Raw genomic sequence first — 26,306 nt, 5'->3', positions numbered from 1 at the left:
ACACAGATACATACACACAGACATACACAAAGACATACAGACACATAGACAGACACACATGTAGATACACACATACAGACACACATGCTCAGAATAGGCCCTGACACAAACTAAACACAGAGGAAAAACATTCTTTCCTTCCCTTCCTACCTTCCTTCCTTCCTTCCTTCTTTTTGATAGCATCATATTCCATAGCCCAGGCTGACCTGGAAGTTACTATGCAATCCAGACAGGAACCAAAGTGGCCTCACTTTCCCATCTTGGAGATTATAGATATGAGTCACCATGCCCAGCTGAGGAAAGGCTACTCTTCCTAGCTACATTTGAGAGAGAGAGAGAGAGAATGTGTGTGAAAGTGTGTGTGTGAGAGAGAGACAGATAGTTGTGCGAGAGAGAGTGTGTGTATATGTGTGTGAGAGAGACAAAGAGAGTATGTGAGACAGTGTATGTATGAGAGAGTGTGTGTGTATGTCTGTGAGAGAGAGAGAGTATGTGTGTGTGAGAGAGAGACAGAGAGAGAGTGTGTGAGAGAGTGTGTGAGAGAGAAAGAGTGTGTATGTGTGTGTAAGAGAGACATTGTGTGTGTGAGAGAGAGACAGTGTGTATGTATGTGTGTGTGTATAAGAGAGAGTGTGTAAGAGAGTGTGTGTGTATGTTTGTGTGACAGTGTGTGTGAGAGTCAGAGTTATGTGAGTGTGTACATGTCTGTGAGAAAGACAAAGAGTGTGTGTGTATATGTGTGTAAGAGAGAGCATGTGTGAGAGAGAGTGTGTGTGTATGTGTGTGTGAGAGAGAGAGACAGAGACAGAGAGACAGAGAGACAGAGAGAGTATGAGGGGGGAATTTTAAGGGGGCAAGCAGCAGCCACAGAAGCCCAGCAGGCCAGTAGCAGGCTGGTAACATCATCTTGCCAGCTCAGAACTGGAGCCCTGGAAGTGCCCAGCCTCCACATCTCACAAAGCATAAGGGAAGAAGCCAGAGGCATAACCTAAGGATAAGATGAGGCCTCTAGGAGGGTGTTTGCATGGCACTGCTGAGTCAGACAGAGCTGACTCTATGTCTCAACCCTGCCACTTCCTAATTATGACACCCTGGGCAAGATCTCTGCCCATGAAGAGGAGGACCACGGTGATGACGGTGAGGACCATGATGACCATGAGACAGCCAGTCTAGACACATAAACATAACCTTCAGTGTCTCCTTGCTGTGCCTGGGGTTTGTCCTGAAATACGGAATATGACTCAAAACTGGAAACTACTTCTGGTCAGTGGAAGCAAAGGAACACTGTGAGACACTTTGGGCATGGCCATAGGCCTGAGAGAAAGTCAGCTGCTGAAGGCCGAACAGAGGAGTCAAATTTCTGCATGTGGGCTGAGGCAGGGCCCCTCCAGAGTCCTGTCCCTTCAAGGAATCCTTCCCTGGTGTGTGCAGTTTTGTCCCGATCTACTTTAGGATCTGAGAGAAAAGCCTCACTCTGAAGAATCTGAGTTACCAGCCCAACCTGTAGCCACGGGGAAAGGAAGGCGTAGCTTGAGTGGCATTTGTCAAGTCAAAACCTAAGTTGTGCTTTCTTGTTTGTATTGTGTGTTTATACTTTCATGTTTGTGTTGTGTTGTATATGTGTATGCTATGTGCATAGGGGGCGGCGTATGGACACACATTTGTGTGTGTGCACGTGGAGGTCTGAGGTGACATCAGGTGGCTGCTTCCATTGCCCTCCAAGTCTTTGGAAACAGGCTGTCCCACAGAGAAGCTCATCACTCGCCAGGGTCTTCCAGGACCAGCTCCTCATCTGCCTCTCTCCACACCTCTGCCACCAGCCTCTGCCACATCAGCCCAAGGCTGGGGTTACACGCATGCTCCACTATGCCACACTTTTTATATGGGTTTTGGGGATCTGAATTCAGGCTCTAGTGCCTTTATGACAGGCAGTTTACTGATCCAGTCATCTGCTTTCTCCTCAAATGTAAACTATTGCTTTGGGTAAATACAGATGTCTCAGTACGGGACAGCCAATTGTCAGGCCTGTAGCACATGGACCACCCTGATGGGGATGTAGTAGTGAAAAAGGCTGCCCATCTGCCAGGACAGGGCAGCTAGGAACTCCCTGTACTGTCTGCTTAGTTCTACTGTGAACCTAACAGTGCTCTAAAAAACTAAAATGTCAGAAAAATGTATTGAAAGCTACTGTGTGCTGAGGCAGACTACTTAAAGATGTGGCTTGTACTGTCTTTTCCCACGTGGCTTTGTAAAGTCATCCTTCCAAATGCCCTTTCTTTCCCTTGTTCATGCTTGAACAGTTTTCAAATCCTACACACGCTCCCCCCACCAAGGTTTTGTATGTTGTGGTGTGTCAAAACGAGTCTTCTCCAGTGTAGAAGACTATGTGTACAAAGCAGGAAGTGATTCTGGGCCAAGGACATCCTGACAGTCACCCCTCTCCTTAGTTGCTAATAAGAACAGACCCCTCAATAAAGTGTTAATTTCCACAGGCCACCTCTCACCTCTTTATCTTTGGAAGCGAGAGGAGAAGGTTGCGGTCTCCCTCCCACCCCCACCCCCAAGCAGAACTTCCAGATGTCAGTTATTAAATCAGGGGAGTTATAGCACTGGCTCTTTCCCAGGGGTGGTTGTGAAGGCTGGTGTCGGATAGTTCAGACTTCTGCTGCCTCTGCTCAGCCCACCTCTGGCCCTAGTTCACTGGTGTTGTTCTGCTCAGAACTGTAGAAGTCCTGAATAATGATAGCTTTCTAGGACGGGTTCCAGATAGAAGGCTGTGAAGCAGAAGAAGTTTTACCCTTCTTGACTTGAGCTTCCCACCTCTGCCTCCGGACCACTTCTTCAATGAGATGGGGGAGGGAACAGAATCTCACACACATCTGCCGATTCCCTAACACTATTTTGCTGATCTTCAGTTTGCTACCTATGCAGGAACAAGAGTAGTATAAAACTAAGTAAGCCCATCCCATGATACCACCTCTGCCTCTCTTTAACCTCTGGGCTGTGGTGTAAAAGATCTATGTCAACCCATGCCCTCAGAGAACCAGGCTCCACGATGAGATGGGTGTTGGACGGATCTTCGAGTCATGCGGAGGAGAAAGATGGGAAAGATAAAGAACAGACTGGAGTCAATGACACCAAGAAAGGGGAGAGTGAAGAGAGAGTGTCCAGACATGCCATGCGCTACTCGGTGACTTGGAAGGAGGTGAGGCCAAGATAAAGCCCACAGCCAAAGAAGGGGTTCCTGTGCTCTAGAAGCTATCTTAGCATGCCTTACTAAAGCCCCCAGTCAGCCATCATACCATATACTCCTCCTGGAGTATAAGGGCCATGAGATGTGATCAATGGTCCAAGGTCCCCTGGCCCCTGAGGTGGATGCTCTGTGCGAAAGTATTGATTTTAAAGACGTATATCCATCCATTGTGAGTGTTCCCGTAATACCTAAAAAAGCAGTCATTTTATCTTCTGCCTGCATGTCTCTGCTTCCTAGCTTCAGATACACTATGCCCAACTGCCTCATATCCCTGCCACCCCAGAAAACACGCAAGAAGTCCTCCATGGTGGTACACACTCCATAGTGGAGACAGGAGGCTCCCTGCAGCTTGCCTGGCCCTAACCAAAAAGTCCTCAGCCCCAATGTGAGAGTCCACATCAAAAGACAAGGTGGACCATTCCAAAGGATGGAATCCAAGGGTGGTCACTGGCCACCATGTGCATACAACAGCAGCCTGTACTCGTGTAAACCTGCACCACCACCTACATGAAAACACACCCAAGTAAAGTACATACCGGGGTGGGTATCAGAAATAGAATAATGAATGCAGTCTGAACCAATCTTCACTTTCAACAAGTATAATATAAATGTATAAATTATTAATATAAATAAGTATAATTTATGATTATATGTATAATATATAAATATAAAATAATATAAAACACACAGGAGACTGCTTGGACTCACTCTCTATTTGCCACGTCTTGACTGATTTCACCACACACTCTTGGGTGTTTGACTCGTTAGGTTTTTGGTGGGCTTCAGAAATGTGCTTGCCTGCTTCTAGCAGACTCTTCAGTTCAGGCCTAGCAAGTGTGCCAACCTTTCCCTTTATTTCCAACCCTGCCCCCTCCCTGTTTCTCATAACCATTGCCTACCCTCTTGAGAAGGGCAGAGCCCTGCCAAGAATGTATCTAGTTTCTTGCCCTTGCTACAAAACTCCTTGCATTTGTATCCTTACCTGAATCCTGGACAGTGTCTTCCTTCAAAAGTCCCTTCTCTACACTGACTTTAACATCTCAGCTTGTTTTTGCAGACTTGCTGTCTCAACTCCATTTTCTAGCCTGCAGTTCCTGGTTTCCCTTGTTCCCCTGTTTCCTTGGGGTCAGGCCATGAAGAGTCCCTGCTCCAAGAAGGAATTTTGTTTCCCTCAATCTTACAGTTTGGGATTCCCATCAAGAGTCTTCTCAAACAACCTGGGTGACTAAAGCTTAGTGGTCCTAATGTCCCAGCCAGCACTAAGCCAGCCACATATGACAAGGCTCACTATTGTCTTCTGCACCTATCCCTCATGGTTTTTTGGGGGGGGGGAGGGGGGAGGGATTGTCTTCATTCCTAAGTCTTTGACTGTCAGTCATTTTAACCGGCCCTTCTCTGATCTCCACTCCACCCCTCACTGTGCCTCCAGGGTTCTCCCTTGGTGAACAGCTTTTTCTTTCTCCAGTAGCTTGTTTCCGAGCTCCCTAGCTGTCTCCACATGGTTGGCTGCCCAGAGCCTGGGTCTCTCTAGTCTAGAGCGTTGACCTACTTTATCTATGCACAGTTTTCCTTGGATGTCTTGCCAAGTACCTCAAGCGGGAGCCACGCCAAAATCATTATCTTCCCATCCGACTGGTTCTTTGTGTTGCCTTTCCCTGCTTGGCTTTGTACAGTCATCCTACCAAACGCCCTTTCTTTCCCTTGTTCATGCTTGAACAGTTTTCAAATCCTACACGCGCTCCCCGCATCGAGGCTTTGTATGTTGTGGTGCTTTGAGATCCTCCTCAGTCCCTCACAACAGCCAGCATCTCACCCAGGTTCCTTCTCTTCAGATGGCTTCTTAGTGATACAAAATATAAAATCACAGTTGACAGGCTGCAGAGATGACTTAGCGGTTAAGAGCAGTGACTGTTCTTCTGAAGGTCCTGAGTTCAAATCCCAGCAACCACATGGTGGCTCACAACCATCCATAGTGAGATCTGACACCCTCTTCTGAAGACAGCTACAGTGTACTTACCTATAATAATAAATAAATCACAGTTGACACATGTCCTTCTCTGCTCCATTCATGTCAGTAAGCTACTGTTGTCCTCCAATCAGAAGACAAGCTTCGTGTATAGACTCTAAGCCCTATCTAGTCTGCCCTCAGACTCTTCCTGACTTCTCTGTGCTATGTTCAACTTGTACATCATATCTCCATTTAAAACTGTTTCCTGTTCTCTAACTACAAATTCTGTTTTCACACCTTTGCTTAGGTCGTGTTTACCTCATGCCCTGTTTCCTTTTGCCCACACATGTCATCAGCACGTTGACCTGCAGCGTTTTGAGTTTCTTTCACCTTCGCAGCTTCCGGGCAGCAGCGCCTGCTTTCCCTTTGGGAAGTTCCCTTGGTGTGGTGCTTCTCACAGACCTGTCCTGAGCTCAGCTCACCAAGAAACAAGAGCAACGCCTTTCTGCTCGGCTGTTCTCCTGTATAGGAGGCAGCCATGGCGCCCAGGCGGAATGGCATGATCCTGAAGCCCCATTTCCACAAGGATTGGCAGCAGCGAGTGGACACTTGGTTCAACCAGCCTTCGCGCAAGATCCGTAGGCGCAAGGCCCGGCAGGCAGAAGCGCTTCGCATCGCCCCTCGCCCCGCGTCTGGCCCCCTCAGGCCCATCGTGAGGTGTGGTCCGTGCTGGCAGGGGCTTCAGCCTGGAGGAGCTCAGGGCGGCTGGCATCCACAAGAAAATGGCTCGCACCATCGGCATCTCTGTGGACCTGAGGAAGCAAAACAAATCCATGGAGTCACTGCAGGCCAACGTGCAGCGCCTGAAGGAGTACTGCTCCAAGCTCATCCCGTTCCCCAGGAAGCCTTCTTCTCTGAAGAAGGGAGACAGTTCTGCTGAAGAACTTAAGCTGACAGGACCCGTGATGCCCATCCGGAATGTGTACAAAAAGGAAAAGGCTAGAGTTATCACAGAAGAAGAGAAGAACTATAAGGCTTTTGCCAGTCTCCGAATGGCCCGACCCGACTCTTTGGCATCCGAGCAAAAAGGGCGAAGGAAGCTGCAGAGCAAGATGTTGAAAAGAAAAAGTAATGCGCTTGTGGGAAGCCACATGTGCCTTTGCAGGGTGGCGCTGGCCACCACTGGCCACCACTCATACATAGGCAGTAAAATTTTGGTTTTTTTTTTTTTTTTTTTTTTTTTTTTTTGCCAAGATGAGGTTTTGAGAATTGACCAATCAGATGAGAGACAAGTTAACCAATCAGATGTAGGCATGCAAATAAAATGTCGTGGTAAGCATAACCCATGCATAACCAATCCAGGTGTGAGACACGCCTCTCCTAGGCCTATATAAGCAGCACCAGTTCTGGGCTTGGGGTCACTTCGCATCTGCAATCAAGCTCTCCCAATAAACGTGTGCGGAAGGATCCTGTTGCAGCGTCGTTCTTGCTGGCGAGTCAGGGCGCACACAAGATGCGCTGTTGGAGAGTTGCAATAAATTTTCCATAAAGCAAAAAAAAAAAAAAAAAAAAAAAAAAAAAAAAAAAAAAAAAAGAAAAAGAAAAAGTAAAGAAAGAAACAAAAGCAACATGTACATCTTAGCTTTGTCACCACAGCTTGCAAGCAGGCATATGCAGACTCCTCTTTTTTTGTTTTGTTTTGTTTTGTTTTTCGAGACAGGGTTTCTCTGTGTAGCCCTGGTTGTCCTGGAACTCACTCAGTAGACCAGGCTGGCCTCGAACTCAGAAATCCGCCTGCCTCTGAGTCCCAAGTGCTGGGATTAAAGTCGTGCACCACCACGCCTGGCGCAGACTCTTCTTTGTATCTCCTGAGACAATGCCTCCTGCAGACAAAGGCTGCTGCAGCAAGAACAACCTCCTACTCTGCCTCCCAAGTGCTGGGATTAAAGGCATGCGCCACCAACGCCCGGCTCACAAGCCACATCTTTAAGTAGTCTGCCTCAGCACACAGTAGCTTTCAATACATTTTTCTGACATTTTAGTTTTTTAGAGCACTGTTAGGTTCACAGTAGAACTAAGCAGACAGTACAGGGAGTTCCTAGCTGCCCTGTCCTGGCAGATGGGCAGCCTTTTTCACTACTACATCCCCATCAGGGTGGTCCATGTGCTACAGGCCTGACACTTGGCTGTCCCATACTGAGACATCTGTATTTACCCAAAACAATAGTTTACATTTGAGGAGAAAGCAGAAGACTGGATCAGTAAACTGCCTGTCATAAAGGCACTAGAGCCTGAATTCAGATCCCAAAACCCATATAAAAAGTGTGGCATAGTGGAGCATGCGTGTAACCCCAGCCTTGGGCTGATGTGGCAGAGGCTGGTGGCAGAGGTGTGGAGAGAGGCAGATGAGGACCTGGTCCTGGAAGACCCTGGCGAGTGATGAGCTTCACTGTGGGACGGCCTGTTTCCAAAGACTTGGAGGGCAATGGAAGCAGCCACCTGATGTCACCTCAGACCTCCACGTGCACACGCACAAATGTGTGTCCATACGCCTCCCCCCATGCACATACCATACACATATACAACACAACACAAACATGAAAGTATAAACACACACATACACAAAGAAAGTAGTTTGGGAAGTTTATAAATTTGACAACTCATTCCTAAGTAATCAATGTCTCAAGTAATTTTTTAAAAGGAGAATTAGAAAATACCTCTCAATGAAGAAGGTGTGGTGACATGGGTCTGTAATCCCAGCCCTTGGGAGGTAGAGTCAGGAAATCCTGACTCAATAACATCCACAGCTATGTATCAAGTTCAAGGGCAGCCTGGGGTACATAATATGTTGTGTCAAAAACAACAGCAGAAAGAAAATACAATGACTCAAATGACAAAATGAAACTATTATACAATGAAAGCAGTACTTAATGAGAAACAACTTTTATCTTTAAAAAGATAGAAGAGCTGGGTGTAATGGTACAGGTCTTTGATGCCAGCACTTAAGATGCAGAGGTAGGCAGATCTCCGTGAGTTCAAGGCCAGCCTGGTCTGCATAAAGTTCCAGGACAGCCAGAAATACCCTGTCAGAGAGCAAGAGGAAGGGGGGGGGAGAGAGGGAGAGAGGGAGAGAGGGAGAGAGGGAGAGAGGGAGAGAGGGAGAGAGAGAGAGGGAGAGGGAGAGGGAGAGAGAGGGAGAGGGAGAGGGAGAGGGAGAGGGAGAGGGAGAGGGAGAGGGAGAGAGAGAGAGAGAACACAACAAACTCCAAAGCAAGTAAAAAAAAAAAAAAAAAAAAAAAAAGACTTATCAAAATCTACAACAGAAGCCGAGCAGTGTTGGTGGTGTGGTGTTCCAGAACTTGGCAAGCAGAGGCAGGTGACTCTGAGTTAGAGGCCAGCCTGGTCTACAAAGGGAGTTCCAGGACAGCCAGGGAGCTACACAGAGAAACTTGTCTTGAAAAAAATTAAAAAGGTAAAAAAAAAAAAAAATTTAAAACCTACAACAGAAATAAGTGAGTCAGACAAGAGAGAAAAGCCATGAAACCAGGAGATAAACCTTCCCCCATCCTGACAAAACAAGAAGATTCCAATCATTATTATTGCTGAATGGGTTATCACCACCAAACCTGCAGAACTAAAAAGAATTCTAAGGACTAGCACCAGCAATTATACCATGATAAATGAGATATTCCAAGTGCAACAGATTCTTAGAAGTACAATTTTAACACATTTACACAATGGAGATGTATGTATCTGCCTGGCCTTAGACATGTGTTCCCAAGGGTGTACATGAAGAAGCGTTGGGCATATTCTCAAGAGTGACTAGTGACAGGTGATGATGTGGCTCTGCTTATCCTCTGTGTGACTGCTCACTGACTTCCACTGCAGAGTGGCACTCTCTCTGTCTGTCTCTCTGTGTGTTTCTGTCTCTGTCTCTGTCTCTGTCTCTGTCTCTGTCTCTGTCTCTCTCTCTCTCTCTCACACACACACACACACACACACACACACACACACACACACACACACATACACAGGGTATTCCTGCCTGTCCTGGAACTTTATGCAGCCCAGGCTGGCCTTGGACTCACGGAGATCTGCCTACCTCTGCATCTTAAGTGCTGGCTAAACACGACAGTGTGACTCCAACAGCATGCTTGCTTTCTCTTCTCCTCTGTTTCCCTCCTGGCTGATGTGGAGGCTTCCGGCTTGCTCATCCTGCTGTCTTACTCACAGACTCATGAAACCATCCTCAGGCTTAAAACAATACTTTTTTTTAAAAGTTATTAAGCCGAATAAAAGAACTTTGCCTTTTCTTCTAAGCGGCTACTGCACCAGTGGCCCGTGGCGTGAGAATAAGCAATCGGATGCATTTCTTATTCCAGGACAGCCATGCAGCTCACACGGTTGAAGAGAAACAAGTTTCCCACCACGGTGAGCATTGCACAAGGCTTTGCTGAGACAACCTATCATCAGTAAGTGACCTAGAGTGAGGAGCTGAAGAATTTAACAGATTACAGCCCTTTTTATGAGCTTCTGTCAACCATTTACAAACCTGCACCTTGACGGGTTACATGGGACGCTGCAGCCTTGCCTCACCAGGAGAAGACAGCCTTTTACATCAGCATCTCATTAAATACCCAACCTCCTAATTGACAAAGTGTTTATAGATCCACTTGGGGCCATTTGCGAGAGACTCTTATTTTCACGAGTAGAAGCTATTAAACGAATAAAAGTCGTAGAAACGAAGGTGATTGGCTCTTAAAGACAAAGCTTGGGTCTCCAGCGCATTCCAAATAGGTCTTATAAGACCTCTCTCGTGTGGGACATCAAGGTATAGCTGAGGTCTAACAAGTAATACGCTCTTGTTCGACCCAGTAGCAGTGTCTTAAGAAACCCACTTGTGTTTGCCTGGTCCTGCACTGTTCAATAAGCTCCATGTGGCTGCTGGCTGTCCACGAAGTGAAATTCGTTCTAACAGAGATGAGCGGTGTGTACAAAGCACATCTTAATTCCCAAGTTGTTACCAAAAAAATTTTACATTGCCCACCTGTCAATATGTTTGGAATATATTGGGCTGAGTAAAATGCATTACTAAGGACAGATTTCATCTACTTCTTTCTGTGTTTCCACGTGGCTACTAAACACTTGCGTTACACACAGGGCTATATTATTGCTGTATTGGATACCCAGGGCCTAGTCTTCTCACAGACCATTTGGCCCGGCTAAGGAAGGACACAAAGATATGCGGAGCCAAAAGGTTCATATAAGCATGGAGACTCCACATAGAGAACCAATGTAGAATGAAACGAGGGGTCTCCGCAATTTCCTTTTTCTGTCTTTTTTGTTTTCTTCTTCCTCTCCTTCTTTTGAGAGAATCTCACTATACCCTCTCAAAAGGTAGCCTTAAACTCTCTATACATAGACCAGCATGGCCTTGAACTCACAGAGATTCTCCTGTGTCTTCCTTCTGAGTACTAGGACTAAACACACACACACACACCAGCACAACCAGTTCGACACCATCTATCCTGCCCTTCCGCCCTCCCTTCTCTTTTTCTTTCTTTTAGTGTTTTTATTTGTTTGTTTTGTTTTTCAAGACAGGGATTTTTTTTTTTTTCCATGTAGCCCTGGCTGTTCTGGATCTTGCTCTGTAAATCAGGCTGGCCTGAAACTCAGAGATCTGCCTGCCTCTGCCTCCCAAGTGCTAGGATTAAAGGCCTGAGCCACCACCAGGCCTATCTCCATCATTTCTGGACACAGGCAATGTTCATAAACTAAAGAGTTGGTTAGCAAGTTTACATGTATGTGTGTGTGTGTGCGCGTGACACACACACACACACACACACACACACACACACACCATGAAAACAGTTGCCCAGGCTTGGACTTACCTAATTATAATTTGACTCAGTTTCCTCAAACAGATGTTGGAAAATGTCCCAGTTTGTGGCCTAATGACCAACATCACCAAATTACCCCTTTCTGTGATTTAGTGCCACATTTATGAGCTCTTTTATTAGCATTTATTTTAAAGAGAACTGGATTCACTGAGGGTCCTCTCCTTACCTTACCCTATGTTCAAGTGCAGTCCATCTAGATCCACTGTGGCCCTGGACTCCTCACAAGTCTCAGGCCAGCCTCGACTGTCCAGTTTGTGTACAACCCAGCAGAAGTTCAGCATTCTCTTCTGACACCCCCACAGAAGATAGAAGGTTGGAATCTTCGACGGGCTCACTGTGTGACAGCCTAGAAACACGGGACCTTTGGACTCCCAGGTGTCCTTTGCTCTCTCTCCCCCTCCCTCCCTCAATACACATTTACACAGGCTGAACAGAGCCAGAGAGATTTTTTAGCACTACTGATCTAGATTCAATTAGGTTTGTTACATTCTGTTAGGGAAAAAAAATTTAAATGTGTCTAAAAATGGACCTAAGCTCAGAGACATTTTATTCAGAGTCAGACCAGCAGCACAAACAGTTAACAATTATACATGACACTCACTGAAGTCCTTTCTCGTAATGGGTTGGTGAGGGTGTTTGTGGTTTTCTGTTGTAATATATTCATTTATTACTGTTTCTCGGGGCATAGAAGTCATCCCTCAGATATTTGGATTTCTTCCTCAAAAAAAACAAATTTTTTTCTAATAGATATAAAGTCTACATATAAATGTGATCAGGGCATTTTATTAGTAGGACCCAATTTTGTAATTCTAAACTGTTAATATTAACTTTGAAATACAATCACGTTCTCCCTGAGCCCATAACAACCTACAAGCAGTCCAACCAATGCTGGGCTGAGCCATCATTTTGCCTGAGGGACTTTTGTAAAGCAGACAGCCCAGGCTGTTAAAGGTTCTTCCATCCTGCTGGGCAGTGGTGGTGCATGCCTTTAATCCCAGCACTTGGGAGGCAGAGGCAGGTGAATTTCTGAGTTTGAGGCCAGCCTGGCCTACAGAGTGAGTTCCAGGACAGCCAGGGCTACACAGAGAAACCCTGTCTCAGGAAAAAAAAAAAAAAAAAAAAAAAAATCCTTCCATCCTTTGAAAGGAAGAGGGCAAGGTTGCAGATCCTCCCAGGAACCTGGAGTTAATGAGCCCTGCCCCACTTACAGCTCGCAGGAGGAGGTCCCAGAGCCTTCTAACAAGTTCTTCAGGTAAGGCCTTCGCTCATAAGGTGTGAGAACTGGCAGAGAAGACGAAAGGGCTCGAGACCTGAGGTGGTACATCTTGGACAAGAGGAAGGGGAGAAATCAACCCACAGGACTTACAAAACTCAGGGCCACTTTGTGAGGAGAGACATTGAGCCTACTGATCTACCACCTAATTACATTCCTAAATAGAAACATATTCAAGTAAATGTGTAAATAGAGAGAGCGTGGGAGGGAGGAGCGAGGCGGGGGTGGGGGTGGGGGTGGGGGGAGAACTAGGATTCCTGGCCCATCAAAATCATCTCCTGTTCCTATATCCAAAGATAGCCAGGAGACCCTTCTCAAACTCCACCATACCCTATCATCTTTCTAGGAGCACCTGGCTACCTGAGACATCCAACATAGCATGCAGCCACAAGCCAGTTTGTTTTTATATAAAAGAATCAAAACACCACCACCGCTCAAAGGCAGAATCAGAAGATATTTGCATATCTGATACTGTAGCCTGAAATTCTTCCTCCAGTACACATAGTATAAAGTCAACAAAGGCTGTTGAGATGGCTGGAGGGAGATGGGGGGGGGGGTGCGGTTGAGGGGGGAAGGTACCTCTCCAAAGCCTGACAATCTGATTCCCCTGTGGTAAAAGGAGAAACTCAACTGTCTACACCATATTCAGGCCATGGCAATACAATATATTTTTTAAAAAATGAGACAATAGATGATGTCGATAATGTTTAATTTTTCAGTTGGGGATAGTGAATGAATCTCTCTCTAACTCAAGCCAATCTCCCTTTAAAGGCATTTCTTTGATTAAGAATATCAACCTAAAATGACTGGCAAACGACTAGATTGTCTCCGAAGATTAATTAGCTTCTTTAGAAGTAGTGCTGACTGGAAACGCATGTGGTATAACAAAGTCCGAGTGTATTCAAGTCTGAGTCTATTAAAGCAAGAGGAAGTTTCTGAAAGCCAAATGGGGAAGAGTGTGTAGGTCTTTCTGAAACTTTACCCTTGACTGGCTGGGCCCATAGCAAGAGTCACTGCAACCCAAGGCTGGACAGGAAGTTGGTGAACAGTCATCATTGCAGAAGTTTTTTTTTTTGTTGTTGTTGTTGTTTTTTGTTTTGTTTTGTTTTGTTTTGTTTTTTGTGCAGTTATGGTGGCCTTTGTGTGAAGTCCTGGTTGCGGCAGTCTTTTGTGGATTGCTTTTTTGTTTGTTTGTTTTGCAGAGAATGCATGCCTGAAATTTGCTCCTTTTTGAGTTCCCCGCCTCACTCATTCACCTTTTGTTTTCTGAAGTTTCCTGAAAACCAACAGCATCTCCGTTCTCACCGCTTTTACATGATGACCAGAGTGGTTGGAAGAGAAGTCTGTCAAGTTGCCCCATGGTTAAGAGCATTTTCTCCTCTTGAAGAGGACTCGAATTTGGATCCTAGATCTAAAGTCCTCATCTGGCACTGATGGGCAATTCGAGTACGAGATGCACAGGAGCACGCATGGGGAGGGGGCATCTGATACACAAATATATATAAAGCAAAACACCAATGCACATGAAATAAAAGTAAAGAACTTTCTTTAAAAGAAAAAAAATGAGTTACATTTTTAATTACAGCTTTGACAGTTGGCACTCTCAGAAGAGTGATAATAAATTCCAGCTAATACAGGTGATCTTCCTGCCTCAGTCTCCCTAACAGGCAGAGTGACAGACACATGCCACCATGGCTGAATGAAAGTCAGTGTAAAAGCTATGAAACTTTTATTATTATTATTATTCATTCTATGTATGTGAGTACACTTGTAGCTGTCTTCAGACACACCAGAAGAGGCCAACAGATCTCATTACAGATGGTCATGAGCCACCGTAGAGTTGCTGGGAATTGAACTCAGGACCTCTGGAAGAGCAACCAGTGCTCTTAACCACTGAGCCATCTCTCCTGCTTGGTCCATACCCTTTTAAAGCACTATGTTAGTTACTGTTTTCATTGCTTATACAAAAATGCTGGACAAAGGCAGCCTAAGGAAGGAAGTGTTTGTTTTATCTCATATTTTGAAGATACTGTCCATCACAACAAGGAAGAAACAGTGACGGACTTGAGGAAGATGGCCACATCGCAACTACAACTGGGAAGGACAACGTGAAGGGAGCGTTGATCTTCAGCTCAATTTCTCCTTTCCATTCAGTCCAGCATCCCAGCTCACGGGTTGCAGCCCATATCCAGGGTGAGCTTTCTCTCTTCGATTAAACTTCTCTCGAAAATCCTCGAGGACACAACTAGAAGTATATCCGTGGCGATCCAAAGTCTGGCAAAATTGACAAAGCAGATTAGCCATGACAAGCTCCATGCACATGTCAACTTGGAATCTGAACGCTTCACCGAACATCACAACATTCTAACCCCACGTAGGCTCCTGGCTGTCTCACAACTTGCAGTATATCCGCCCTACCTTCAGGAGTTCACAGAACCTGCGATTTCATCAAGAACATTCAAAAGCCTAAAGTCAAGACAGGGAAGGACACTACGTGCTCATTAAAGGGAAACCCACCCAGAGGAGCTTTTCGTTCTAAACGTGTATATACTAAACACAAGGGCATAAGAGAAACACTATTACAGCTAAGCTCACAGATCAAGTCCAGTCCACAGATCAAGTCCAGTCCACTGATAACTGCTGGTCTCCAGTGTCCCACTCTCAACAGCTGGTGGACGAGAAGGTGGGAAGCTAGAAACACTGCAGTTAAAGAACATCATGAATCAGACAGACATAATGGATGTCTACAGAACACTCTACCCAAATATTAAAGAATAAACTCTCTTCTCAACAGCCCACGGAACTCTGTCCAAAATTGAGCACACATTATGGAACGAAGCTAGTTTCAACAGATGTAAGACAAAGTAATATCCTCCGTTCTGTCTGATCACCGTGGATTAAAGCTGGATATAACAGCAGTCGACACAGAGGACCGTACATACACTCATGAAAGCTGGCCAGTTCACTGCTGGATGAAAATTGGGTCAAGAAAGAAAGGTTTTGAAAAATGAAAACTTTTTAGCATTGAAATGAAAACAAGACTTACCTAGACCTATTGGACACAATGGATAAAGACAGTTCTAAGACAGACACGAGCCCAAGGCACATAACCCTAAGTACTTACATCAGAAAATTGGAGAGATATTGTTTTAATAACTAAATGACACACTTGAAAGTGCTAGAAAAAGTGAAAAATTATTTCATTTTATTAATTTGGGTTTTCTCTCTTTGCTTTTAGTTAATTTGGCTAAAGCTTTGTCAATGTTATTGATTTTCTAAAAACACAGACAAACAAACCCAAATAGCTTTTTGTCTCACTGATTTGTGTTTGTCTGTTTGTTTCTATTACATTGATTTCAGTCATAAGCTGAATATGGTTATTTATTCCAATTTAAACCAATGTCTCTCAACTTGTGGGTTAAGATCCTTTTGTAGTTACATATCAGATATATTGTATATCAGGTATTTACATTACAATTAAAAATGGTAGCACAATTATAGTTATGAGGTAGTGTCTTAGTTAGGGTTTTACTGCTGTGAACAGACACCATGACCAAAGCAACTCTTATAAGGACAACATTTAATTGGGGCTGGCTTCCAGGTTCAGAGGTTCAGTCCATCATCATCAAGGTGGGAACATGGCAGCATCCAGGCAAGCATGGTGCAGGAGGAGCTGAGAGTTCTACAGCTTCATCTGAAGACTGCTAGTGGAAGACTGACTTCAAGGCAGTTAGGATGAGGGTCTTAAAGCTCATGCCCACAGTGACACATCTACTCCAACAAGGCCACACCTACTCCTAATGGTGCTGCTCCCTGGACCAAACATATACAAGCCACCACAAGTAAAAATAAAATAATTTTAGGGTTGGGGAATCACAACAACATAAGCTATACTAAAGGGTCACAGCATTAGGAAGGTTAAGAACTACTGATTTAAACAAACCTATACGCACAGTGAAATAGAAGTACTATCTAAAACTCTGCTCCCCTTTGAACCAAAAAAGATGGAATTAACACAGAATGGATTTTGTCAGACTTTCAAAGAAGTCTGTCAATATACCTCAAATTATTCTACAAAGTAGAAACTAAAGAACATTTCCTAATACTGTGGTGTGTGTGTGTGTGTGTGTGTGTGTGTGTGTGTGTGTGTGTGTGTGTGTTTTCAAAGCAGGGTGTCTCTGTGTAGCTCTCGCTGTCTAGAAACTCACTCTGTAGACCAAGCTTGCCTCAAAGTCACAGAGATCTGCCTGCCTCTGCCTCCAAGGGTGCCACAACCACATGGCTTCTTAATTCTTTTTATGAAGTATCCTGTTACCAAAACTACACAAAGATGCCCCCAAAAGAAAACTCTACATCAATATCCCTTACAAACAGAGACGTAAATGTTTTTAATAGAATACTCTCAAACCAAATTCAAGAACGCATAAAAAGATTACCCAGCAAGATAAGGGTAGCTTCATTCCAGAGGTAAGGGAACGGCCCATCTATCACAGAAACAGCAAGGGAGACTGAGGAATTACAAACAGGAAAGGAAGAAATCATAGTATGTTTGTTTGCAGAGGACATAATTTTATGCATTAAAGTCTCCGCCAGGAAACTTCTACAACCTTCAGAAAAGTAGAAGAACATATAACACAGAAATCACTGCCTTGTCTATATACGAATAACAGAAACTGAGAAAGAAATCAGGGAAACATTACCTTTCACAACGGCCTCAAACAATGTCTTGGGATAACTGGAAACAAGCAACTGAAAGATTTGTGTGGCAGAACTTACAGATGTGGAGGAAAGAAATGGAAAAAGACACCAGAATATGGAAAGACCTCCTATACTCATGGATTTGACATATGTATAGATTCAATACAGATGCCCATAAAAATTCCTACACAATTCTTTTGAGAAATTGAAAAAGAAAAAACCTTCAACTCAAAATAAAAACAGAAAAACAAAAACCCCAGTAGAGTTAGAATAATCATGAATAATAAAAGACCAGGTTTCAAGTTGTATTATAGAGTTATTAATAATAACAACAACACGGTATGGACATAAAGACAGATATGTTAATTAATGGAATAGAACTGAAGACCCAGGCATAATTCTACACACCTCCAGAGACCTGGTTTTTGACAAAGAAGCCAAAAATACACAGTGTAGAAAAGGCAGCATCTTCAACAAGTGGTTCTAGTTAAACTAAAGGCTTCATGTAGAAGAATGCTTATCACTTTGCACAACACTCAAGTCCAACTGGATCAAGGACCCCAGTGTAAGGACAGACACCCTAAATCTGACAGACGAGAAACCGGGAGTGGGCTTGACCTCATCCTCACAAGGAAGGACTTCCTGACCAGATCACCAAGCACAGCACTTAATAAACAGGACCTCGCCTCCAAGGCTTCTCTGTACAGCGACTGATGCCAATGTTCAAACAAAGAGCAGTCTACGGAATGGGGGGAGATCTGTGCTAATTATATGTCTGACAGAGGGTTGGTGTCCAGAATATATGAAGAACTAAAACCCGAACAGCGAGGAAAACAGTAACCCAATTTAAAGCCCATTTTAAAGTGAGGCTTAGAAGAGAAACAGAGGTCTCAAAAGATGAAACCCGCTTTAGATGAGCAGCAATTTAACAATGCTCAACGTCCTTAGCCGGCAGGAAAATGCCAACTCAGACTACTTTGAGAGTTCATTTTCTTCTACTCAGCAGGGCCAAGGTCAATAAAAGCAAAGGACAGCAAACGCTGAGGAGGATTTGGAGGAAGGGGAACGCGTGTTCATTGCTGTTGGGTTTGCGAGCTGACACAGCCACTGAAGCAGTTTGTGTGGAAGTCCCTCAGGAAGCTGTAAAAATGTCTTCCTCATTAGGCATATACACAAAGGCCATCGGGTCTTCATATACACACTTGCTCAGCCGTGTTCATTACTGCCCTGTTCATAATAGTCAGAAATTGGAAACAGCTCAGATGCAATCAATTGTTTAGTGGATAACAAGAACGTGGTGCATTTGCATCATGGGATATTTATTATTCGGCTCTTAAGAAAGATGAAATTTGGAGGTAAAGGGATATATCTAGGAATACTTATTCTGAGTGAGCTGGGACCCCAAGAGACAAATATTGCATGTTTTCTTTTATAGGTGGGTGTTAGCCTTTGAGGTTTAGGTGTCTGTGTTTCCATCACAGTAACCACAGAAGTTGGTTGACCTAATGATGCTTGTATTCTACTGCTAACTTGGGTCCCCCAAAACCGTTTGCCCCAAAGATGAAAAAGTCTGCAGCGTAAGACATGGAGGGACCCTGGCCCCAGTTAATTCTGATTAGTAAATAAAGATGCCAGCGGCCAATAGCTGAAAAGAAGAGACATAGGCAGGTTTGCATTTTCAAGGGCTTGGAGAGAGGAGAACAGAGAGGAGCCTTCACTGAAGAGGAAGATGGTTGTGAGCCACCATGTGGTTGCTGGGAATTGAACTCGGGACCTCTGGAAGAGCAGCCAGTGCTCTTAACCACTGAGCCATCTCTCCAACCCCACAAGTAGAACTCCTTTGCCACCAAGTAAAGCCTCCAGTGCCAGGAATGGGTTATCTTACTGAGTTGTGTTGACCAGAGGGGTCCCATAGACCTCTCTCTGAATATCACAGGCTGCTGCCAAGGCTACTCTCCACAACCTAATGGTATGGCCATTTGAGCAGAAGGCATCGTTGACTTGTGTCTTTGAACATAGAGAGATCAAGCTGGGGGCTCATCTGGAAGCTTCGCCCCTAATGACTGATATTCATGTTTCTTTCCATGCTACGGAAGAGAAGAGAGACCACCAATATCACCCAGCTGCAAACGCTGAGATCTACAACAGAGACCTACTAAAAGGTATACTCGTGAGATATTGGTACAACTGTTACGGGAGTTACCATCCCCTTCACTGCTTGACTTTAGGGCCGCAATGTGAGATGGAGCACTGCCAAAGTGACTGAGAACCCGAGACCACTTAAGTCAAGGACACTAGGGAGAACCTATTATTGTTATTCTGCTAAAGGGACTCCTAAAGATAGATTGCTATACCTATAGATAGATACCTATAGATAGATAGATTGCTATACCTATAGATCAGCACATTGCTGGAATCTCATCTGAGAAGCTTTTTCTTGAAGGAGATGCTAATTAACACAGAGACCCACAACTGGACAATGTGCAGAGAGTGGTAGACTTTGGAACATTCAGTCCTAGATGTAATGTCGTTATCAAACCCCTCCCCTTAAGGCTTTGGAATCTATGAGGTAGAGGAAGCAGAGATTGTAAGAAGATGAGTTGATGAATGACTCCAAGGAACCAGTATCTTCCAGACACTACTGGACTGATGCACAGAGGAGTTCAGAGAAACTCTGGCAGCACGCACAAGACCAGGTTCAGACCAGACAAAAATCCCAGAGCTGAGAAAAAGATTCGGACACAAAACTTAACCAAGACTCACACCTGCTGGGAAAGAAAAACTCAGTTTTCTGCACTGGGAGTGTCAATGGGTGTGTTAACCTCACATCAGGGAAGGCTCCCTGACCAGGAGTAGCTAGCCAACACAAGGCAGACTCCATGTTTTTTTTTTCCCCCTGTGGTTTTTGGTTTGCTTTTATTTGTGTGTTTGTTGATTGGTTGGTTGGTCTTTCTTACTGGCTTTGTTTATTTGTTTTGATTTTCATTTTTTTTTTTGTTTTTGTTTTGAGAGAGAAATCAGGAGGTGGAATGGGTAGAAGGGCCAGGGGAAGATCTGAGAGGAGTTGAGAGAAAGGAAGAAATGTTCAAAATATATGAAAAAAAAAATGGAGTAGTCTGAAGCCTCTTCTGGGATGCACAACCATCTTTAAATTTGAACTCTAGAGTAAAGATTCCCTCTCCAAAGGGGAAGAGCGAAGGCAAAGTAAGGCAAGACGGGACCTAAGCAAGACGGGAACCCAGGGGAGCAAGCAGTAAATCCTGACGATTCGGGTCCTGTGACTGAGACTCATGACGCAATCCTCTGGGCTCCAGATCATCTCAGCCCCTCCAGTTCTGCTTCTTGAAGCACCCACACAGCCTCTCTCTTGGTGCCACCCCACTTAGGTCCAGCAGACTTTTTTCACCTGACAGCCATGTTCTTGACATGCCTGTGCATCCCGACAGCCATGGGCATGACACCCTGGGATTCTGTCGCAGCTTGGGCTCCGTCTTCCTGGCCTTTTAAGCCTATCAGGTCATCCTTGCTGGAATTTAACCATGTGGCACACTATCTTGTCCCATTGGCCTTCTGAACTTTGGTGTAAGCAACTAGAACCCTCTTACTTTATATGTTGCTTGCCTGAAAAACAAACACTGCGTAGATAACACTGCCCAGATCTGCTACCAGGTTGAGATGTAAACCTGCCCGGTCCCTTGGACCACAGCTGCTGTGCCAATTGTGTGCCTTCTTGACTTGCTCTTGGGAAACACACGGTTAGGGAAGCATTTTAGAGCAGGGGAGTGCTAAGGTGACTACCTAGGTATAGACTCTCTTTGATAAATCATTTCTCTGTGGGTGAAATGAGCCGGTTCAAGCCGAATTAAAGTCCATAGACACAGGTTTATTGGGAACTGCTCTTGGACAGGTTCTCTGGCAAGAACAAGGCCAGGGAAGTTGCTATGGGGAGGGAGACAGAGGGGAGGAGGAAAAGAAAGAGAGAACGAATGTATACATGAAAGAAGCAGCAGAGGTGGGAGTGGGGGACCAAAATGTCTGGGTTATATAGGAAAAAGCCTCTGGGGGAGAGGAAGCCCAGCCTGTGGGGTGGGAAGTTCAGGGTAGAGGCTGAGGTGTGCCAAGTAGGGACTGAGGGATGCTGGGAGAACCTGGAGGCCAGGACCACTTTGGTCTGTTAAATATGTACCTCAGCTGTTTGTCTTGGGTCTGAATCCCAACCCTCTTCTTTCTATTAATCTACATTTTCTCAGGTTGGAGCCTTTGTTGATGAATGTGGTCTTGCTAAGGAGCCATTGTCTCAGGGAAGAATGTGGATTTCTTTTTAGTGTTGCCAATCCCATTAACAACTACAGAGGTACTGTTGGCAACCCTTGGTCCACAACTTCAAATCTGCCCTTAGCTTTCCCTCGGCAAACTGCATACTTCTACATCATTCTGTGCTCCCTGTAGAACTGTATGAAAACTGCGAGTAGCAGATGCACCGCAGCCTGACTGCTTCAGCCTAATATCAACTTGAAGGGATGGGCAGAGTGAAGCCAAACTGTTGGAGTAGAACACCAATGGCCTCTAGCCCAGGTCCTGAGAGCCTTTGTCCCCTGAAACATGATTTTTCTCTGAACTCCCACAAGCCTGGCCCATGGAACTCGGCTTACAGAATTCCAGAGAGTCTGGATTTTTTTTTTTTTTAAAGCTCTAAACTCTTCCACATTCCTCCCTCAAAGTTTCAAAGACCTTCAATCTATAAGGTCGGGTTGATCACAGCAACAATCGCACTTTTGGTACTGCTTTTCTGCGACATACACTTTTCTTGTTGCTGTGACAAAAGTCCAGAGTCTATGATTATAATATGGTAGTGGCATGCGCAGGGGCTGGGAGCACCTGACAGTCCCATGCCAAGGTGCGCCCCCCTGAGAAATCAGGCCACGCCGCTGACCTTGTGTGAAGGAGGTTTATTTGGAGGAAGGGGAGAGAGGGCTTGGAGGAGAAGTAGAGGCAAACAGAGGGGAGCAGAGCCATGAGGGCAGGAAATGGGGGTACAGAGAACAGAAAGAGGAACATATGGGAAAAGAGGGGGGAGGGAGGAGAGAGGGGGAGGGCGGGAGGGGGAAGAAGGGAGAAAGAGGAGGGGAAGGGAGGGGGAGAGAAGGGGGAGAGGGAGGGAAGGAGAGGGAGAGGGGGACAGAGAAAGAGAGAAGAGAGAAGAGAGAGAGAGAGAGAGAGAGAGAGAGAGAGAGAGAACTGATGGGAACAGTCTTTTATCTGATGCCACTGCACTTGGCAGCAGCTATTGCTAGGTCCCCGGGAGGAGCCTAGAGGAGTCTCTATATCCTAACACAGATGAGGGCTACTTAGAGCATGAAGGGCTTCCGTTGCTCACAGTTGAGGGTCCACTCTGTTGTATATATATGGGAAGTAATAATGTTAGCTGTATGGGGCAGCTAGTCCCACCATCTCTGCAGACTGGAAGCAGAGAAAGTTCACTTTATTGTTCTGCTTGCTTTCTTACTTTTTAATTCATTTTGGGATGGTACCACTCACATTCAGTTAAACCTCTATCTTCAGATAAACCTTTCTGGAAACACGTCACAGGCATACCCAGGGGTGTGTTTACATGGTGATTCTAAAACCAATCAACTTAACAAAAAGTAATACTCATGAGTAAGTATTAAAATTATTATAAAAAATTATGTGATGTTTGGTGTGTCCTTCAGAGTGATGTAACAAGAAAAAGGAAGTACATGTCAACCTAAAATTGCCAGCCACACTCTGGTCATTCTTGAACCTAAGTTAGGAGTGTAGACAGCTTCATTCCGTTAGCTTCTCTACTCTGAGAACTATTTGAATACTCCTGTACTAAAAGGCAAGGATCTCTCTGTTCTTTCCCTTCCAAAAATAAGGGTTGAGGATAAGCCTGGTCAGCTCTTCCACAGAAGGAGAATTGGAGTGGTGAAGTCAGGATACGAGAAAGTCTTGGAAGTGTGAGTCCGAGGCAGCACCTAACAGCAGGGAAAGCCAGCTGGGGCTTGGTTTGATGATCAAAAAGTAAGAACCCAACTACATGGGTAGTGGCGAATGCCTCTAATCCCAGCACTTGGGAGGCAGAGACAGACAGATCTCTATGAGTTCAAGGCCAGCCTGGTCTTCAGAGTAAGTTCTAGGACAGCCTGGGCTATGATGAGAAACTCTGCCAATGGTGGCAGGGAGAGAAGAAAAGAGAAGAGAAGAGAAGAGAAGAGAAGAGAAGAGAAGAGAAGAGAAGAGAAGAGAAGAGAAGAGAAGGAGAGTAAGGGAAAGAAAAGAACGAGTAAAAACCAAGAAGTTGTGCAGGACCCAAGAGTTCAAAAGCATTAAGGGCTGCCTCATTAGTCCATTGGACTTCTTTGAGTGAGTGTTTAATTAATCATGAGTTCTGTACCATGGAATAGTAAAAATCTGCTTTATTCATATGACAAGTGTTTGCATTCCGTCTAACCTCCACCCAACAGTTACCTAGCAACAGCCAGGTAGGCCTGACCCACTATAAAAGGGGCTACTTGCCCCTTCCCCCTCTCTTGCTCTTTTGTTCTCTTGCTTTCTTGCTCCTGCTCTGCCCCTTCCCCATTCCCTTCCCCCTTCTCTCTCTCCATGTGCTCATGGCCTGCCTCTCTCTCTCTCTCTCTCTCTCCCCCCCCCTCTCTGCCTTTCTCTGCCTCTACTACCCTCTTAACTCCCCTCCCCATGCCCTGAATACACTCTATTCTATCTATTCTATACTATACCATCATGTGGCTGGTCCCTCAGGGGGAAGGGTTGCCTTGGCATGGGCCTGCAGAGACACCCCCTTCCCCCACACCTCACCACATACTCCCATAGAACATATCCCATCTTCTCTTTATCTTTTTATAAACACATCATTGGAGGGACTGGGATTTAGAAACTCTGCAGGTTTGCATCCCACTCCAGCTATCACATGGAGATTCACACTCACTAGCCTAGAACTTGGAAGCCCCCGTTCCCCACTGGTCAGAGTAAACTTACATCTGCATGCTCCCAACATACTGCTAGTTGAAGCTGGCACTCGAAGAGAGCAAGCAAGAAATCCTGGCCCTTATGAAGGCCCCAAACCTTATTCCGAAATCAGTATTGGTAGCATGAAATTAATGTGCATACATATTATGCACAAGTGACATGGGAAACCGAGCTTTTGTTAGCCCATGGTCAGCCAAGACAGGTTTTACAGAAGAAACAGCTGAAGGGTTAAAATTTCAAAACCAATGTAGTGTTTGCCCGAACAAGAGGCAGAAGGAAGAGGTCATTTCAGGAAGAAGGAAATAATGTGTCAGACAGCAAGAAACCACAGCGCTGTGTTCTGGGAACTAAAAGCCTTTGCATTGCTGAAGCACAGCGCCAGGGGTTCTCGGGAGTGTTCCTCAGGCTGAAACACACCATCTTGTTCTGGGTCTAAAACATGGGAAAGGCCTTAACCTGGAAATCCTATTGGCCTTTAAAACATGCTTTCCTGGGGCTGGGGCGATGGGTCAGTGGTTAAGAACCTAGGTTTGATTCTGAGCACCCATATAGTGGCTGGCAATAGTCTATAACTCCAGTTCCAGGGCTAGTCAAGGGACATAAAACATACATGGTGAATAGATATATATGCAGGCAAAACACTCACATACATAAAATAAAAATAAATACATTATTTTAGTAATGGGAGTGGGAGAAGAGGTTTAACTTTAAAGCTACTCCTAGCTGGAACTCAGGCTGTGTCTCATACCACAGATGCAATCCAAAAGATAAAAAGAACCAGGTCTAACCTAAAACATATTGGTCTGGGCCCCAACAAACTACTTCCTGTAATTATAAACTCTTGCACAAAGAAGGAAGACTAGTGAGTCAATCAGAAATCAAAGCCCTGAACTTCATTTCCAGCTCCTTAGTGGTTTGTTTGGTAGAAATAAAGAGACTGACGATGATTTCACGAATCACACAGTTTATTGCCACACAAAGGGGACTTTTGGCATTTGCTCACACTGAGTAAAGAGGGGGAAACAACATGAGCAAGCCTCACAGGGAACATGGTTCAGAAATGCGGCAGCACAACGGCATAGTGAGTGAGTTTTGAAATCATGAGTTCAGTTGCTCCATCAGAATCGAAGCAGGCCTCTGCTGAAAGTCCAGTGTAATTAAAGACTTGGTGTTCCTTTATAGAACTGGTTCTCAGGAGAAACTGGTTTGACCAATACAACAGAGATCTGTGAGGTGACCTGAGGCCCCTCAGATAAAAAGGATAATATAAGTCAGGCTTAGGGATGAGTTGAAGGTCTGTCACAGTATATGCCTGTGTGTGTATGTCTTCAGAATAGTGCCTAACAATGTATAGCTATGCATTAAGTCCATCACTTAAGTGTCCACTTCTTAGGTTTAAATACATTTTGATATTCAGTAGCTCATATATGAAGAGGTATTTTAAATGTCTTTTGATATTTGGTAACTCGGGTGTGATGTCTCCTCAGCGTTATGGAGAGATCTCCTGTGTTTATTCGGGTCTAGTCAGACTTCACATTCTTCAAAGGAAATACCTTTCAGGTTCGCTGGGGTTGATCTACCAGAGCATCTCAAATCTCAGCTCTACTCAAGATTTTACCGGAGCAGAGTTACCATACTTGCATTTAACTATGTTTAGTGTGTTCAGGATCTTTTAATGGTACACTGAAAGTATCCACCCACTGTGTTGTCGAAGGACTATCTATCAGCCACCATTTACCTCCAAACAAATCCTTTCCCCTTTTTCCCCCCTTTTGATTAATGTAGCACCTTCGTCTTCGTCCAAACAGAGGCACACATAAACTAAGGAGAAGGAAGAAAGGGCTCGAAGGCAACCATTGAGAAAAGAGCAACAAAGAATTTAATATATTACAGAGTTTGTAACAAAAGGCATCTGGACAACTTGACTTAGTGGTTTTTGTTGTTGTTTGCTTGTTTGTTTAAGTGGTTTAGGCAGCCAGGCTTTTGCCGCGTGCCTTGCACAGTCAACTCCACCCTCTGAGAAACTTTACACAACCGCAGTCCCACGCTGGCCGACCCGGAGCGCACAAACTTCCCCAGACTTGGGGACTCTGGCAGCAGGGTTGCACAACTCTCTGCAGCATCTGCAAGCTTCAGCTCGGCCGCCCACAGCCCTGCGGCACAGACCCTGGCGCCTGCGCACTCCTCACGCCCGCGGGCAGGGCCCCACCCCTTCCGTCGCCACGC

The 26,306-nt window shown here is 45.1% G+C and overlaps 1 long non-coding RNA gene and 1 pseudogene across 1 annotated transcript; one reads left to right on the top strand and one right to left on the bottom strand.

Annotated features, from left to right (window-relative positions):
* The first annotated feature begins 2,739 nt into the window (after positions 1-2,739).
* Gm5100 lies at positions 2,740-6,333 on the top strand (annotated as a pseudogene).
* On the bottom strand, positions 5,227-11,457 carry Gm51620. The gene is made up of 3 exons (XR_003947781.1): positions 11,268-11,457; positions 5,520-6,013; positions 5,227-5,270 (listed from the first exon to the last, which is right to left on the bottom strand). It is a non-coding gene; the product is annotated as a predicted gene, 51620 (long non-coding RNA).
* Positions 11,458-26,306: the final 14,849 nt, after the last annotated feature.

The sequence above is a fragment of the Mus musculus genome, chromosome 1, assembly GCF_000001635.26.
Source record: "Mus musculus strain C57BL/6J chromosome 1, GRCm38.p6 C57BL/6J".
NCBI lineage: Eukaryota > Metazoa > Chordata > Mammalia > Rodentia > Muridae > Mus > Mus musculus.
This window is presented reverse-complemented; position numbering and strand designations above follow the sequence as displayed.